This window comes from Eptatretus burgeri, chromosome 1 (genome assembly GCF_056783735.1).
Source record: "Eptatretus burgeri isolate ZD-2024b chromosome 1, Ebu_testis_v1, whole genome shotgun sequence".
NCBI classification, from domain to species: Eukaryota; Metazoa; Chordata; class Myxini; order Myxiniformes; family Myxinidae; genus Eptatretus; species Eptatretus burgeri.
Window position 1 is genome coordinate 158567975 of NC_140961.1, and position 19770 is coordinate 158587744.

General features: G+C 32.0%; 1 long non-coding RNA gene across 1 annotated transcript; it reads left to right on the forward strand.

Annotated features, from left to right (window-relative positions):
* Positions 1–7217: 7217 nt before the first annotated feature.
* LOC147035856 (uncharacterized) lies at positions 7218–10432 on the forward strand. The gene is made up of 2 exons (XR_015049638.1): positions 7218–8473; positions 8571–10432. It is a non-coding gene; the product is annotated as an uncharacterized LOC147035856 (long non-coding RNA).
* The last annotated feature ends 9338 nt before the right edge of the window (positions 10433–19770 follow it).

The window sequence follows — 19770 nt, forward strand, 5'->3', positions numbered from 1 at the left end:
AACGTTAATCGTACAAGGCTTTTGATTTTGAACACAAGATGATAGTTTATGAAGATTGATTTGATTAACATATACCCCAGTTGGTACTTTGCCACTCATTTATTTAACAAAAAATTATGTGAGACTAATCATCACACCATTATCTGTATTAATCTGCAATTCTGTTTCTTCCAAAAGCAAACAATATGTATCAACTTCTTCACTCTCTCCTCTTTCAATGTATCGGGAAGTATCCACTCGATTAGACTTTATAGTTTCCTTTTGCGCTCAGGTCAAACGCATAGATTGTATACAAACTTTTAAATGCTGTCATATCCAAAATAGGTTCTTTATTTCCTTTACTTTCACACACCTTTTGGTAAGACTTGTATGCTTCAGCAAAATCATTTTTTTCCCAATTAATTTCCAATCTATCTCGTGGATAAAATGTTCCATCTAGAGAAACGCGAAGTTGTTTCACCTTAGCATTATCACTCAATGCATTATTCTTATCAGTCGCAGTATCACCATCTGGCTTTTTAAAAATGATCCACAGATATCGTGGCTTTCCTTCCAGAACACCCAAATTCCACGTGTAAGTAGTTTGATTGAGTTTAACGTGTTGACATCTTCTTTTGAGGTATGATACACTGAGTGGTTTCTTTGAGTTAAGTCTTCGATTCAACATCTCTTCTGTTTTAAGATTAGGAGTATATTCACTGATATACCAACTCATCTCCTCAATTACAAATTTATTCTGTTCACCAAAAGCACTAGCAACACCAAAAAGCAATCGATTTTCATTATCATTCCTTTGCAGTTGAAATCTAATTTTAAGACCATACAGAACTTTATCATGATCACAAAATCCAAATATACCTTTAAGAGGAACCGCCACAGTAAAACTATTTTCTGCTTTTGTATCATCATTATACGCTCCTTTCCTTTGAATATATCCAGGGTCTGTGTTTGTTCCCCTTGACATATCAGGAATAAAACCTTCGACAGACCCCTTTCCCATTCTATCACTGAATGTATAGAGTGTAAATTTTATCATTTCAGATACAGCAGAGACATAATCAACCGCTTCAACTTCTTGTGTTCCAATATACAAACGCACACTATCAAACATTTTCCAGAAGAAATCATTTACAAGTGTAGCGTTTGTGTTATTCCCAGCTTTAGTGAATTTAAATTTACACAACAAGAAACTTTCGGAGAGATTCAAATAGGTTTGTTGATTATTTATTTCAAAACTTTTTGTACCATTCGTATTCCAGTCTGTTCCAGTTATTGCATTTACCTTGAAGTAATCTTCTTTTTTAGTGGAGTTTGAGATAATAATAGTATCATCCAAATCATAGATACTATCAATTGCTTCCATACTTGTATTTATTTAGGAAAAAAGATGTTAAAACTTTTGAAACCCTGATCCAAGTATTTGAATTATTTTCTGTCGTTCTTGGGGGGACAACTGAGTTTTGCCTTTCTTAATTTCTTTTATTGCTTGTAATTTATGAGATTCCTTCTGAGCATCTTTTATACTCTTTACAGCACCTGCTACATTTCCCACAGCAGAAGCAGTTGAACCAATTAGATCTTTATGTTTAAGAATAGTTGAACCAATACCCATGAGAGTATCAATTATCCCATCTCCTCTAAATTGATGTCCAACACCCCTTTGTCTCTTAGGTTTATAGTATCCTCTACCAAGATACATACCTTCACCCTTGTAGTATGGGGAAAGGAACATCCCATCCCCTGTAATTATTTTATATTTTCCCAACTCGTGTTTCCTCACAATAACCATCATATTTATTTATTGGAAAACTTCACGTAGGTGAATTCTGAGAGATATAACTTCTCCATTAAAAGAAATCACACAATTATCTTGGTCGGTTATCCTAAAATTTACTCTGTGTATGGTTTTTCCTGACACAGGTAGATAAACCAAATTTTTGGGTTCCATATTGAATTTATAACCAATTGGGGTTGAGTATGCGCTGAATGAAAATATTGTATTTGCTTTTTTTCCATCATTATAAGCACCATCAATCAAATCACAGTGAATTAACACCGAATTTATTCCTGAGGATATTTGAATGACATTATCACTGTAAAACGTCCCATTAGTTTCAATCTTTTTTGAGGAGAAACCCAATAACTCTCTAAATGAATTATCAATTGTGAAATCAACCTTGTAGTTATTTTTAACTTTAATCGTTGATTTTGAAGTATGTTTTTGAATGTTTATAACAATATTTTTTGGTTCATCACCCTGTTCTTTCATAAGACGAGCAATTTCGGAAGATATTTGAGAAATCTCATATGCTCCGGGTGAGACTGTTATCGTTTTGTATCCACTTCCGGGATTATAACTAAACTTGTCATTTTTATCAGTTATATTAAATAAGGTATTATAAGTTTCCATGGACAATAAAGATGCCTCATATTCTTTTGTTGTGTCAAGTTGTAGTGGGTATGGGAATGAAGATGTGTGGTCGCTTGTTGTGAAATTGAAACTAAGGATTGTGCTTCTCATCTTATTTAATATGAGATAAAATGTCTTTATATTGAGATTTATTAATTATTTTCATGTTCATCAACTGGTCTAAAATGGCTGATGCTTCATTAAAACAATTGTTATTTCCAGCCTTCTTACTGCCTAACAACAACAACAGTCTATTAACTAATTGCGATGGGTCATTTGGAAGAAAACTAACACCTGAACCAAGGATACTTAAAGCCTGAATAATGTGTTTCTCCTTCTCATTCTTCCTACTTTTACCAGAAAGAATAACCTTATAATTTAGAGTGTTCAGCAGATCAATATATACTCTATCATCATTATTTTCCATATCCAATGGTTTATCAATATACTTTGATTCATCCCTCACAGTTGAACCTTGTCTTCCATCTTTTGTGAGAAGAAACATTAATCTCGGAGTTAGTTTAACAGGGGGTTGAGCAGAACCTAAGAACCTTAATTCATCATTAAATATCAATACCTTTTCTTGAACAAGATGAAATATTGCTGGTTGTTCTGTTGGAATGAGTCCTGCTTTGGTTTTTGAATCTGCTGAATATTCATTGTTTTGAACAGCATTCACAATATAATCAGGGGGTTGATTAATCTCTTCCAGTTGTTGAAATACTTCTTCATCATGATATTCTAATTCTCCAATATGCTCTAATTCTTCCTCCGTCATTTGACTGAAATCTTTTAACATTTGTAGCTTTCTGGGTATATATTCTACTGTGGGAACTGTGGAAACATCTTTCATTTTTTCTTGGGAAGTTTTTAAAAGTGGTTTAAAAAATTTCTCTTGTTTTCTTTCAAATGCTTCTTCGCCCGTTAGTTTCTGTCTGCGTTTCTTCTTTATGTCTTCCTGTTGTTTTACAACTTTTGAAACCAACTCTTGATGTTCCTTAAATCTTCTTGCTCTTTCTTTTACGTCCATTTATTTATTGTAAAATATCATTTAATGAATTGTAAAGATCAACAGGGAAATTTTCCTTTTCTTCATAATTCAAGTAGATGTGTTCAAATAAATCCTTTTCTTTAAATATTTCATCAAATTCTTAATTAACATTAATGCGAGTTGTAATTTCTTCTTCACTAATACTTGCATCTCTGCTTTCCATACGTTTGTGTTGAGTTTCTTCATCAACATCAAAACCGAATGATAAAATCTTCACTCCACTCAGATGTTTAATAATTTGTCTCGTTCCTTCTGGATTAGTTTCTAATATCCCAACACCACCAGATTTTAGTTTCCTTAACTCACTCTTGCAATGTGAATATTTTGTTGTACCAAGAGAAACCTCCTCAAACATTTGACCTTCATTCCTCAATCGCATATGTTCCTCCACTGAAATATAGTGATAATCTTCACCTTTTACTTCTCCAGGTCTTATTGCTCTAGTTGTTGTTGATACAATGCGTATCACGGGGTGTTCTTTAAGTAAATTTACAATATTCTCATTTGTACTACACAAGAACCTTGATTTATGAAAGTTTTTTCCAGAAGCAGATTTACACACAAGATTTATAATAATAGTTGTCATTTATATATGTAATTGTTTATAAAACAAAAAATATATCCCTTAATATCTCATCTTGTTTCACAACAATATATTTATATTTTTCAGTCGTGTGCTTCATGTAATCCTCAAATTTCTTTTTACTACATAATGTAGAACAATTATCTCTCCAAAAATTATTGATATCTATTGAATTTAACTTGAATAAAATAAAAGTATTAGCATTATTTCTGATGGAACGACGAGGAAGTTGAAAGTACGATTGACTAAGATAAATACAATTACAAGAAGAATGTCTCCCTCTTGTGTAGTAGCTGTCCATTACCGTTTGGTTTCTCTCATTAACACAATCATCAAAGATAACGAGGTTCTTTTTTGATTTATCCAAATCTTGGGGAGATGGTATATCATCCGTATTATCACTAAGAATACAAGTTATAGGATTTGATTTCTTTTTACATCTCTGTGTATCACAAAATAGTTGAATTATATCTTCAATGTTATAATCATTTAGGTTTTTTTGGCGTTTAAATAAACCGATTATGTCTTCTTTTTGAAGACCAGCATTAAAACCTTGTAAGAGTAGTTGATACTCTGGTTGAAAACTCGACTTTGTGAAAATTATTAAATTATCATAATCTAAAAAGTTGGGAGTGAGGAGCATTTTTAAAAGTAAGCAGGTTTTTCCACATCCACTTGAACCAACTATGAGACATCTTAATGAATTTGGGAGATTTTTATGGTTGTTAAATTTTATCTTATTTTCCCAAATAGGTAAAAAATCATTCATTTATATATTTGAAAAACAGGTTATTTAATTTATTATTGGCTTTTTTAGAAACTCTATATTTTATCCTAAGTTCAGGTTTAATTTCAAGATAATCCATTACTTTATTTATACAATATCTTGTGTTGATATTTCCCTGAAAATTACATCCATGAATAATATACAACAACAATCCTTTGAACATTTCTCTTATACGTTCAGTTTCTTCCCTTGTAAGGAAAGGTGTGTTATCACCCTCATACTTTACATTCATTTCTCCAATCAATCTTGTAAAGTAATTCATTTTTGGTGTAAATCTAAAAGAATTATTTTCCTTTTTATATTTTTTATTATCATTAATTAGAAGATAATCACAGAATATACATTGTTTATAGGCTTTTGACTCTGTGTTTAATCCCCGTCTTTCACATGCAGGACAATTCTCAAATTTGTCATATGGAGAATCAGGAAAGTCTAGCATATTTATAAAGTAAAACTTTACTTAAACTGAAATTCATCTATACTTTCAGTTGTATATTACCATCGATATCGATATACTTTTTTTCATTATCAGATTCTACGACAACATTTTTTATATTAAAGGTAATTTTAAAATGATCGTTAATTACTATTGAACGAAATGTCATTTCACCTGATATGTTAACATCCTTTATTTCATCAGGATTTACATCTTTAGGGTTGTTGAAAAAAAATACAAATTTCTCCTTGCATATTACAGATGGTCTTATCTTTTCTTTCTAAAGCTTCATCCATAAGGTTTTTGTTTTTTGATACTTTTTCTTGTTTCATTGCTTTTTCTAGTTTTGAATATATTACTAGAAGTAGAGGAGAAACTTTTGTTTGAGTTACCTTAATTGATGTTCTACCAGGTATACTAAAAGCCCTTCCACTGAAGGAAATTGAAGAACTCATATTATTTACCATAATAGTTTTTATCCAATAGTTGTTATATTTATCTTTTTTCAATTTTACATCCTTGACATATTTCTCAGTATCTTTAACAAATGAAGAGATTCATTGAAACTTGTCTTTTGTGTCTTGAAACATTGTATTTATTAAGTGAAAAAGTTGGAGGATAAAATGGTTTTAAGCACAGATTCACCTGTAAAACAAACGAAATTTTCATCAAGAAAATTTTAGTTTAAGCAAAGATTTATTATATAAATATGGTGAATACAACATACTGCGATGTTTGTAATCACGAATATAAACATTATAGAAAACACCTCCGAACCAACAAACACACATTTAATCTGTTTCATAAAATATCTCCTCTTGAGTTGGAAAGAAAACATTGTGATATCTGTTCAAAGGATGTTTTTAAGAGTAGTTATAATAAATATCTTCAATCACAAAAACACAAGAAAATGAGTTTAAAGTAAAGGGAGACTATTATATTGAAAACACTGATGGGGCATTTAAAGGGCATATAAAAATAAGGATTTTTCAATTTGGAGAACCCGGTCCATCATCAATAGCTGAATCAATTGAAATAGTGAAACCCGATGTTGAAAAATTTATTAAAAAGACATTAAAAGAAATGAAAACTTTAAAGTTTTATATGGGAGTGAAAATGAATATGAAAAGACAAGATGAAGAACAAACTCCTTATATGAGAACAGATCTTCATTTTATAACATCATTTCAAGATTTTTTGAATAGTGAGGTTTATGAAGAACTATCAAGACAAGAGGAGGATGTTGATAATACAGTGGTAGGAAGTGGATTCAATATTAAAAAAATCATCTTTTTAGATATACACATTCTAAAATCAAACCCTCTTCAAGCTTCTTCTTATATTGAGTTACCAAAAGAAATAAAACTAAAGAAGCAGTTGTTAATATGAAGAATAATGATAATAAATGTTTTCTCTGGTCTGTTCTTGCTCACTTTCATCCACCAAAATGTAATTCAGAAAGAGTAAAACAATATATGAAATATGAGAATACCTTGGACATTAAAGATTTTAAATTCCCAATGCCACTAACAGATATTCCTAAATTTGAGAAAAAGAATAATCTTTCTATTAATGTATATGGATTAACGGATAGAAACAAAGTTCAAATATTAAAAATTTCAAACAACTATAAAAATGAAGAAACACACATTGATCTTTTATATTTTAGTGTTGGAAAGAATTCACATTACACATACATCAATAATTTATCAAGATTAATCTCTTCTCAGGTATTCAGAACAGCAAACAAAATATATCCTTGTTAGCGATGTTTTAATTCATTTCATACAAAAGAACGATTAGAACAACATTCAAAATATTGCAGTAATCATAAATCAGCTGTAATTACAATGCCTAAACCTGGTGAAAAGATTTCTTTTGAAGATTATAATAAATCTATCATGCACCCAAGTAGGGTAAGAATACTGATTCTGGCTCACTTTTCCCCATGTAAATGAATGGGGGATTTTCAGCGATTCATAATTTTTTTCCCTAAAAATAAATCCCCTTTTTATCCCAAGGTATATTTATTTGTCTCCCCTTTAACCTGGAGGTTGATCAGCTCACTCATTGAACCTATAAAGATTTGTTCATTCTCAAATTCCTTCAATAGTTCAATTTTCTTTGCACAATAATCCCCATCTAAAATATTGACAAACAAAACATTTGAATCTTTATATTTTTGAAGATACCCCTTTTGTGCCATTACGAAATGATAAACTTCTCTTAATGCTCTTGTTTGACCACCTCCTGAGCCACAGGTTATTTTTTGTTAAGCCCCGCCCACTTTTCTTTAAGCCCCGCCCACTTTTGTTAAGCCCCGCCCACTTTCCACAAGGTATTCAATAAGCCCCGCCCACTTTTCTTTAAGCCCCGCCCACTTTTGCTAAGCCCCGCCCACTTTTGCTAACCTCCGCCCACTTTTCATAAGGTATTTTTCTAAGCCACGCCCACTTTACCTAAGCCCCGCCCACTTTTGCTAAGCTCCGCCCACTTTTCATAAGATATTTTTCTAAGCCACGCCCACTTTTCCTAAGCCCCGCCCACTTTTGCTAAGCTCCGCCCACTTTTCATAAGGTATTTTTTCTAAGCCACGCCCACTTTTCCTAAGCTCCGCCTACTTTTGATAAGCCCCGCCCACTCTTACATCATTTCCAGTTCATCTCTGACTCACAAAGAAATCACTAGAAAATTACAGGATGTTATGGTTTTGAAAAATTTCCCAATGAAGGCTTGCCTAGGCTTGCCCAGGGAATTTCCAAAGGAAACCACACCCACCAGTCTTTCTCTATAAAAGCTTCAAACCCAGGCTCCATTTTAAACATTTGTTTTTGCTGGCAATGGTGTTTTGTGTGCTTGTCTCGAACTCTCTGTCTTCTATGGAACTAAACCTTCAAGTTGATGAACTGGATTCAAACCTCTTATCTATTGAGGTAAGATTTTTTATTTTCCTATTTTCAAACTTTGATTGAAGCATACTCATTTAATAATTAAATAACTTAATTAATACATTATTATTTTCTCTCACAGGAAATTGTGTCTGAAATACGAAATGAAAATACTGCTTTTGCTACAACTTGGGGGAAATTGTTGGCTTGGTTGAAGACCTTGAGTGGGATGACTTTGGTGTTCCTTGGAACTCTCTGTCTTCTATGGAACTAAACCTTCAAGTTGATGAACTGGATTCAAACCTCTTATCTATTGAGGTAAGATTTTTTATTTTCCTATTTTCAAACTTTGATTGAAGCATACTCATTTAATAATTAAATAACTTAATTAATACATTATTATTTTCTCTCACAGGAAATTGTGTCTGAAATACGAAATGAAAATACTGCTTTTCCTACAACTTGGGGCGAAATTGTTGGCTTGGTTGAAGACCTTATGAGCGACCAAGACCCACAGAACGAGTTCGTCCTTGATGACCCAACCAAAGAGTTATACCTTGGAGACCAGCAAAATCCTGAAAAAGAGTTTTACAGCAATAGTACTCATTGTGAGTTATCAAGACAATACCCACTGAACAAGTTATACCTTGATGAGCCAGAATACAAGTTTTACCTTGGAGACTCACAAATTTTGAAAAAATCAAGAAATGAGTTCTGCCTTGATGGTTTAAATAACTACCTTGGAGAGTCAGGAAAAGGGTTCTGCCAAGATGGTTCTAAATATGGGGCCTACCTTGGAGACTCACAAATTTTGAAAAAATCAGTAAATGAGTTCTGCCTTGATGGTTTAAATAACTACCTTGGAGACTCAGGAAAAGGGTTCTGCCAAGATGGTTCTAAATATGGGGCCTACCTTGGAGACTCACAAATTTTGAAAAAATCAGTAAATGAGTTCTGCCTTGATGGTTTAAATAACTACCTTGGAGACTCAGGAAAAGGGTTCTGCCAAGATGATTCTAAATATGGGTCCTACCTTGGAGACTCACAAATTTTGAAAAAATCAGTAAATGAGTTATCCTTAAGAGACTTTGTAAGTTGGTTTTACTTTGAATACTTGAAATGTGGGTTCTGGATTGATAACTCACAATGTGATACATATCTTGGAAACTCAACGGGAATGTGGTTATACCTTGAAGACTTGGAAAGTTGGGTTTATGTTGGACACTTGAAACTTTTTTGGGGGCTTTTATTTATTTATTTATTTATTTATTATTATTATTATTTTATTTATTTATATTTTGGAGACTTTTGGAGTTGCTATCACTCTTTGGGATCTAAACCTATCGATGTAGTTCTTTGTCGGATGGTGCTTGATGGGAGCAAGATCAAGAAAGTTCTGGGAAGAAAGTGCAGGCTTACTCCCCCTTTCTACGTCATCAAACCTGAAAGCCTTAAAAGACAGAATTGGAAGAAGAAAAAAAAAACGTAAAAATATATATATATATAGGTGGAAATCTCATTTTGAAAAAGACATTGTGTTGGGCGAGGATTGAGTTAGGGTTGAGATTTTGAATGTGAGGGTTGGGACACACACACACATACACATCAACAAACAAAAGTTAAGCCTTGACTATTCAGTTGAGGATTCTGTGTTTGGGGTTCACAGATCTAAGAACGTCCCCCTTGACACACATTATATACTGTTATACACCTCGGACTTGGCCCTCGAGTGTCCACAACGGTGTATAGTAGGAGGGAGTGAAGCGCCAACCTATTGCTCCCATTGCACACACACACACAAACAAAAGTTAAACCTTGACTATTCAGTTGAGGATTCTGTGTTTAGGGTTCACAGATCTAAGAACGTCCCCCTTGACACACATTATATACTGTAATACACCTCGGACTTGTCCCTCTAGTGTCCACAAAGGTGTATTATCTGCTTAGTTTTGTCTTTTGTAATTCCTGTGAATAAAATGAACCTAAAATCTCTTCCCCTTCCAAATCATATATTTTATAAGTCCAAGGAACTGTATCTATTACATCAACAATTTTAAAAAGTTCTTTCGTCCATCGTTCAGTAAAACCCTTTTCAAAATGAGATTTCCACCTATATATTCTTACGATATCACCAACTTTGAACTTAGGTTTTCTGACATTAATCTCTTTTTCATATTTTAATTTTGTAAATGTTTCTGATGGCTTCATATTCGTTGACGTGTGAATCGTGTCATTATACTTATCCACAATATCCTGAATAAAAGATAACCATTGTTGTGAACCGAGTTGTGTGAATTTTTTATATAGTCTCTCTTTCAAGGTACGATTAAAACGTTCAACAACAACTGCCTTCCCTTCATTAAAGGTACTGTATAATGTAATACTGTTATTTTTTAGAAAATTCATAAATGTCTTGTTATAAAACTCTCTACCCTCATCAGTCCACAATTTCTTAGGTTTTCTCTTACTTTTATTAAATATCTGTTGAAAAGCTAACATAAGAGTATTACCTGTTTTGTTTTTTAAAGGGACAACCCACGCATATCTACTCCTCAAATCAATAACGGTTAAAGCATACTTGTACCCCTTATCATTATTGAGTTCAATCAAATCAGCAGACCAGATATAATCAACTTCCTTGGAATAAACTTTCCTTCTCTGAAACTTTGTGAATATTGGTTTATGTAATTCATCAGCTAATTGCTCTTCAGTCTTAATGGCATCATTAGAGCCTATAAGTTTTTTGAATTTCCAAGTCCAAGTTTCAATTTAGCACTAATCATCTTCACGATGAACCTATCAACTTTTTCTCTCAAGGTTGGATTTTGTATCAGAGACAAATTATACAACATTTCTCTATCGGCTTCATGCTTTTCTTCCAACGTTGTGGTATTCCCATAATCAATATCGTGTCTCATGCACACTTCATCAACTCTATTGATTGGTTTACTCCAGGATTTAGGATTGTCTGCCTCATCTAATCTTTTATCCAAGTTTGTGCCTGGACCACAGAAAGAATACCCTGGAAGATGTAATTCCCCTGGTATTCCAGTAGTTGTAAATTTACTTCCTGATAAAAACTTTTGTATATCTCCTCCGAGTTTGTGTTTGGAGATAAATTGATTTTTTTGAACCACACACCGAACATATACCTTTTTGTATAACCCTGTTATTTTTACTTTTAATATATGAAATATTTTTAGTATTAGTTTTCTTTTTACATTTGAGACAATAACTCATTTATTTATGAGAAAAATTCCTGCAGAGTGCAAAAACCTTTTTAGTTTCCAACATGCACATTTGAATCTTAATTTTTAAAACATAAAGAATCCTTAGAAATGCCTTCACTCTCTCCTCCATTTATTTAAGAAAAAACTTGAATTAAAATCCATATCTTGTCGATGCTAATAGTCTTGTCGAAAGTATTGCAAATAGACTTGTCAATTCTTTGTTTTCCTCCTCGGTGGGTTGAGTTATTTTCTGTAATACCACCAATCTTTTTTGAATCTCACTGGTTTCCATATTTTGATATTTATTCATTCTCTCTCTTTCCTCCCTCTCCCTCTCCTCCCTCTCTCTCTTCTCCTTTTCCTCCTTCTCTTTCTTCTCCCTCTCTCTCTTCTCTCTTTCCTCCCTCTCTCTATTCTCTCTTTCCTCCTTCTCTCTCTTCTCCTTTTCCTCCTTCTCCTTTTCCTCCTCTTCCCTCTCTTCTTTAACTCCTTCCTCATCCCTTACTATCCTTGAATCGTTTACACCCCATAGAATATTATACATATATTCATCAGGATTTCTTGTTATTCCTGTATCCAAAATAATTTTTTACAACAGGAATAACAAGAAAATTTCTTTTGAATTTCTAAAAGAGCCTTACCTTTTCTTAACCTTATAATTTTTTCATTATTTAACATTCTAATTAAATCTAAAGTTGTCGGTTTATCAACATCAGCATAATGCCAATCTTTTATTGAAAATACCTCATTCTTATGTTGTAGAACATATTTATTAAAATACCGAATACCCTTTTCTTGAAGGTATGCTTGGACACAGAAATGATAATTTTCTTGAAGCCTTCTTGCTGTCATTTATGTATTAGAAATATATGTTAGTATAATATTATGGCACGAAACACCTCCCCATCTTCCCATAGTTAAATCATTTTGTATTTCCTTACTTATTATATATAATCCTGTTTTTTCTGTTTTCATGAGATAAACAAGGGCAAAACCATTATTATATTTACCCTTATTAAATTCTTTTATTTGTTGTTTACTAATCGTGGCTCCACAAAACTCATTCTCGATACCAAGTGGATAATATTCTTCCTTACGAGACTGATTTAATTGTTCCAGGTCTTCGAGGTTAATTTTAAATGACCAATTATACCCTAAATCATTCATATCATACCCCCATTGTTCTATTCTCATACAAACGATACGCCCTTCTTTATAAAAATTTATTTTAATTCGAACTGTGAATTCTGTATGACCTGGAGATAATATCAACACTTCTGTATCTTTAGAATACACAGCCGTTTTATGTAAGTATATATATTGTGATAAATCGCTTAATCTCACCAAGTCATTCGCGTCAGTCGGGCTTGGATAATTTTTTAATTTATAAGCATTTTTCATGTTAATATTTTTGTTTATATTATATTTATGTCGTTCAGCCTGTGCCTTTGTGTAATAATTTGATAAATCAATATCCAGTTCTTGAGATACACCAAAGATAGAACCATCTTTACCAACATAAGTCATTTATATTAGATTAAAAATAATATCATAAAATTTTTTATTTTTGTTGAGTTGAAATAACACATATAGACATAATTGACCACAACACTTGGAATTTAATTCTTGGACTTGAAATGTTTGATAAACACCATTCTGTAAGAATTTTATGACTTCAACAGGTGGTGGAAGACCAAAACTATCAAAATAATATTTGTCTTGACTATTAAAAATACAAACCCAATGAGAACCGTTCCCATCATTATCTTCTAAGTTCATAATAATATTCTTTGTATGTTTCGACACATTTGTTAATTCATCTCTCATACAAATAACCACATTATGAATTTTTAATTTCTTACAATATTTGGCAAGTTGTAAATTTGATGTTGTATTCTTTCCAAATTCTTTCAACCACTCATCAATGCTCATTTATTTATTAGAAAGATATAATCCATTACCTCTTTTCGTTAATTTTACACCTGCTTGTGCTATAGAAGAAAGCATATCTCCAACTAACAATCTCGCTTTATCAGGCAGACCTTCAAGTTTTTCAGCAAAATCTACAATTACACCACTTCCACTAATTTGTTTCTCCAACTCTTTGTTATGTCTTTCCAATTCTTTTTGAGCCTGGAGTTGAGCCTTCCTTTCGTTGGCAGTTTTGACCGCTGTTGAAATACCACCCGTCAATGCTCCAACCGCACTTAAACCAGCAAATAAAGGAATTAGAAATGGGAGAAATCCTCCACTCGTCTCTTATTGAATATTTTTTCAACATTGGTTTTGTCATTTTAATTTTAAGTGAGCCAGTGTCATTCAAGATTTTAACCTGTTCTCTTGTGAGCAAAACATCAATTCTTACTGCTCCTTTTCTCTGAATTGTATTAACGTTAATCGTACAAGGCTTTTGATTTTGAACACAAGATGATAGTTTATGAAGATTGATTTGATTAACATATACCCCAGTTGGTACTTTGCCACTCATTTATTTAACAAAAAATTATGTGAGACTAATCATCACACCATTATCTGTATTAATCTGCAATTCTGTTTCTTCCAAAAGCAAACAATATGTATCAACTTCTTCACTCTCTCCTCTTTCAATGTATAGGGAAGTATACACTCGATTAGACTTTATAGTTTCTTTTTGAGCGCTCAGGTCAAACGTATAGATTGTATACAAACTTTTAAATGCTGTCATATCCAAAATAGGTTCTTTATTTCCATTACTTTCACACACCTTTTGGTAAGACTTGTATGCTTCAGCAAAATCATTTTTTCCCAATTAATTTCCAATCTATCTCGTGGATAAAATGTTCCATCTAGAGAAACGCGAAGTTGTTTCACCTTAGCATTATCACTCAATGCATTATTCTTATCAGTCGCAGTATCACCATCTGGCTTTTTAAAAATCATCCACAGATATCGTGGCTTTCCTTCCAGAACACCCAAATTCCACGTGTAAGTAGTTTGATTGAGTTTAACGTGTTGACATCTTCTTTTGAGGTATGATACACTGAGTGGTTTTTTTGAGTTAAGTCTTCGATTCAACATCTCTTCTGTTTTAAGATTAGGAGTATATTCACTGATATACCAACTCATCTCCTCAATTACAAATTTATTCTGATCACCAAAAGCATTACCAACACCAAAAAGCAATCTATTTTCATTATCATTCCTTTGTAGTTGAAATCTAATTTTAAGACCATACAGAACATTATCATAATCACAAAATCCAAATATACCTTTAAGAGGAACTGCCACAGTAAAACTATTTTCTGCTTTTGTATCATCATTATACATTCCTTTCCTTTGAATATATCCAGGGTCTGTGTTTGTTCCCGTTGACATATCAGGAATAAAACCTTCGACAGACCCCTTTCCCATTCTATCACTGAATGTATAGAGTGTAAATTTCATCATTTCAGATACAGCAGAGACATAATCAACCGCTTCAACTTCTTGTGTTCCAATATACAATCGCACACTATCAAACATTTTCCAGAAGAAATCATTTACAAGTGTAGCGTTTGTGTTATTCCCAGCCTTAGTGAATTTAAATTTACACAACAAGAAACTTTCGGAGAGATTCAAATAGGTTTGTTGATTATTTATTTCAAAACTTTTTGTACCATTTGTATTCCAGTCTGTTCCAGTTATTGCATTTACCTTGAAGTAATCTTCTTTTTTAGTGGAGTTTGAGATAATAATAGTATCATCCAAATCATAGATACTATCAATTGCTTCCATACTTGTATTTATTTAGGAAAAAAGATGTTAAAACTTTTGAAACCCTGATCCAAGTATTTGAATTATTTTCTGTCGTTCTTGGGGGGACAACTGAGTTTTACCTTTCTTAATTTCTTTTATTGCTTGTAATTTATGAGATTCTTTCTGAGCATCTTTTATACTCTTTACAGCACCTGCTACATTTCCCACAGCAGAAGCAGTTGAACCAATTAGGTCTTTATGTTTAAGAATAGTTGAACCAATACCCATGAGAGTATCAATTATCCCATCTCCTCTAAATTGATGTCCAACACCCCTTTGTCTCTTAGGTTTATAGTATCCTCTACCAAGATACATACCTTCACCCTTGTAGTACGGGGAAAGGAACATCCCATCCCCTGTAATTATTTTATATTTTCCCAACTCGTGCTTCCTCACAATAACCATCATATTTATTTATTGAAAAACTTCACGTAGGTGAATTCTGATGGATATAACTTCTCCATTAAAAGAGATCACACGATTATCTTGGTCGGTTATCCTAAAATTTACTCTGTGTATGGTTTTTCCTGACACAGGTAGATAAACCAAATTTTTAGGCTCCATATTGAATTTATAACCAATTGGGGTTGAGTATGCGCTGAATGAAAATATTGTATTTGTTTTTAATCCATCATTATAAGCACCATCAATCAAATCACAGTGAATTAACACCGAATTTATTCCTGAGGATATTTGAATGACATTATCACTGTAAAACGTCCCATTAGTTTCAATCTTTTTTGAGGAGAAACCTAATAACTCTCTAAATGAATTATCAATTGTGAAATCAACTTTGTAGTTATTTTTAACTTTAATCGTTGATTTTGAAGTATGTTTTTGAATGTTTATAACAATATTTTTTGGTTCATCACCCTGTTCTTTCATAAGACGAGCAATTTCGGAAGATATTTGAGAAATCTCGTATGCTCCGGGTGAGACTGTTATCGTTTTGTATCCACTTCCCGGATTATAACTAAACTTGTCATTTTTCTCGGTTATATTAAATAAGGTATTATAAGTCTCCATGGACAATAAAGATGCCTCATATTCTTTTGTTGTGTCAAGTTGTAGTGGGTATGGGAATGAAGATGTGTGGTCGCTTGTTGTGAAATTAAAACTCAGGATTGTGCTTCTCATCTTATTTAATATGAGATAAAATGTCTTTATATTGAGATTTATTAATTATTTTCATGTTCATCAACTGGTCTAAAATGGCTGATGCTTCATTAAAACAATTGTTATTTCCAGCCTTCTTACTGCCGAACAACAATAACAGTCTATTAACTAATTGCGATGGGTCATTTGAAAGAAAACTAATACCTGAACCAAGGATACTTAAAGCCTGAATAATGTGTTTCTCCTTCTCATTCTTCCTACTTTTACCAGAAAGAATAACCTTATAATTTAGAGTGTTCAGCAAATCAATATATACTCTATCATCATTATTTTCCATATCCAATGGTTTATCAATATACTTTGATTCATCCCTCACAGTTGAACCTTGTCTTCCATCTTTTGTGAGAAGAAACATTAATCTCGGAGTTAGTTTAACAGGGGGTTGAGCAGAACTTAAGAACCTTAATTCATCATTAAATATCAATACCTTTTCTTGAACAAGATGAAATATTGCTGGTTGTTCTGTTGGAATGAGTCCTGCTTTGGTTTTTGAATCTGCTGAATATTCATTGTTTTGAACAGCATTCACAATATAATCAGGGGGTTGATTAATCTCTTCCAGTTGTTGAAATAAACCTTCATCATGTTCTAATTCTCCAATATGCTCTAATTCTTCCTCCGTCATTTGACTGAAATCTTTTAACATTTGGAGCTTTCTGGGAGTATATTCTACTGTGGGAACTGTGGAAACATCTTTCATTTTTTCTTGGGAAGTTTTTAAAAGTGGTTTAAAAAATTTCTCTTGTTTTTTTCAAATGCTTCTTCGCCCGTTAGTTTCTGTCTGCGTTTCTTCTTTATGTCTTCCTGTTGTTTTACAACTTTTGAAACCAACTCTTGATGTTCCTTAAATCTTCTTGCTCTTTCTTTTGTATCCATTTATTTATTGTAAAATATCATTTAATGAATTGTAAAGATCAACAGGGAAATTTTCCTTTTCTTCATCATTCAAGTAGATGTGTTCAAATAAATCCTTTTCTTTAAATATTTCATCAAATTCTTTATTAACATTAATGCGAGTTGTAATTTCTTCTTCACTAATCCTTGCATCTCTGCTTTTCATACGTTTGTGTTGAGTTTCTTCATCAACATCAAAACCGAATGATAAAATCTTCACTCCGCTCAGATATTTAATAATTTGTCTCGTTCCTTCTGGATTAGTTTCTAATATCCCAACACCACCAGATTTTAGTTTCTTTAACTCACTCTTACAATGTGAATATTTTGTTGTACCAAGAGAAACCTCCTCAAATATTTGTCCTTCATTCCTCAATCGCATATGTTCCTCCACTGAAATATAGTGATAATCTTCACCTTTTACTTCTCCAGGTCTTATTGCTCTAGTTGTTGTTGATACAATGCGTATCACGGGGTGTTTTTTAAGTAAATTTACAATATTCTCATTTGTACTACACAAGAACCTTGATTTATGAAAGTTTTTTCCAGAAGCAGATTTACCCACAAGATTTATAATAATAGTTGTCATTTATATATGTAATTGTTTATAAAACAAAAAATATATCCCTTAATATCTCATCTTGTTTCACAACAATATATTTATATTTTTCAGTCGTGTGCTTCATATAATCCTCAAATTTCTTTTTACTACATAATGTAGAACAATTATCTCTCCAAAAATTATTGATATCTATTGAATTTAACTTGAATAAAATAAAAGTATTAGCATTGTTTCTGATGGAACGACGAGGAAGTTGAAAGTACGATTGACTAAGATAAATACAATTACAAGAAGAATGTCTCCCTCTTGTGTAGTAGCTGTCCATTACCGTTTGGTTTCTCTCATTAACACAATCATCAAAGATAACGAGGTTCTTTTTTGATTTATCCAAATCTTGGGGAGACGGTATATCATCCGTATTATCACTAAGAATACAAGTTATAGGATTTGATTTCTTTTTACATCTCTGTGTATCACAAAATAGTTGAATTATATCTTCAATGTTATAATCATTTAGGTTTTTTTGACGTTTAAATAAACCGATTATATCTTCTTTTTGAAGACCAGCATTAAAACCTTGTGAGAGTAGTTGATACTCTGGTTGAAAACTCGACTTTGTGAAAATTATTAAATTGTCATAATCTAAAAAGTTGGGAGTGAGGAGCATTTTTAAAAGTAAGCAGGTTTTTCCACATCCACTTGAACCAACTATGAGACATCTTAATGAATTTGGGAGATTTTTATGGTTGTTAAATTTTATCTTATTTTCCCAAATCGGTAAAAAATCATTCATTTATATATTTGAAAAACAGGTTATTTAATTTATTATTAGCTTTTTTAGAAACTCTATATTTTATCCTAAGTTCAGGTTTAATTTCAAGATAATCCATTATTTTATTTATACAATATCTTGTGTTGATATTTCCCTGAAAATTACATCCATGAATAATATACAACAACAATCCTTTGAACATTTCTCTTATACGTTCAGTTTCTTCCCTTGTAAGGAAAGGTGTGTTATCATCCTCATACTTTACATTCATTTCTCTAATCAATCTTGTAAAGTAATTCATTTTTGGTGTAAATCTAAAAGAATTATTTTCCTTTTTATATTTTTTATTATCATTAATTAGAAGATAATCACAGAATATACATTGTTTATAGGCTTTTGACTCTGTGTTTAATCCCCGTCTTTCACACGCAGGACAATTCTCAAATTTGTCATATGGAGAATCAGGAAAGTCTAGCATATTTATAAAGTAAAACTTTACTTAAACTGAAATTCATCTATACTTTCAGTTGTATATTACCATCGATATCGATATACTTTTTTTCATTATCAGATTCAACGACAACATTTTTTATATTAAAGGTAATTTTAAAATTATCGTTAACTACTATTGAACGAAATGTCATTTCACCTGATATATTAACATCCTTTATTTCATCAAGATTTACATCTTTAGGGTTGTTGAAAAAAATACAAATTTCTCCTTGCATATTACAGATGGTCTTATCTTTTCTTTCTAAAGCTTCATCCATAAGGTTTTTGTTCTTTGATACTTTTTCTTGTTTCATTGCTTTTTCTAGTTTTGAATATATTACTAGAAGGAGAGGAGAAACTTTTGTTAGAGATACTTTAATTGATGTTCTTCCAGGTATACTGAAAGCCCTTCCACTGAAGGAAATTGAAGAACTCATATTATTTACCATAATAGTTTTTATCCAATAGTTGTTATATTTATCTTTGTTCAATTTTACATCCTTGACATATTTCTCAGTATCTTTAACAGATGAAGAGATTGATTGAAACTTGTCTTTTGTGTCTTGAAACATTGTATTTATTAAGTGAAAAAGTTGGAGGATAAAATGTTTTTAAGCACAGATTCACCTATAAATTAAACGAAATTTTCATCAAGAAAATTTTAGTTTAAGCAAAGTTTTATTCTATAAATATGGTGAATACAACGTACTGCGAT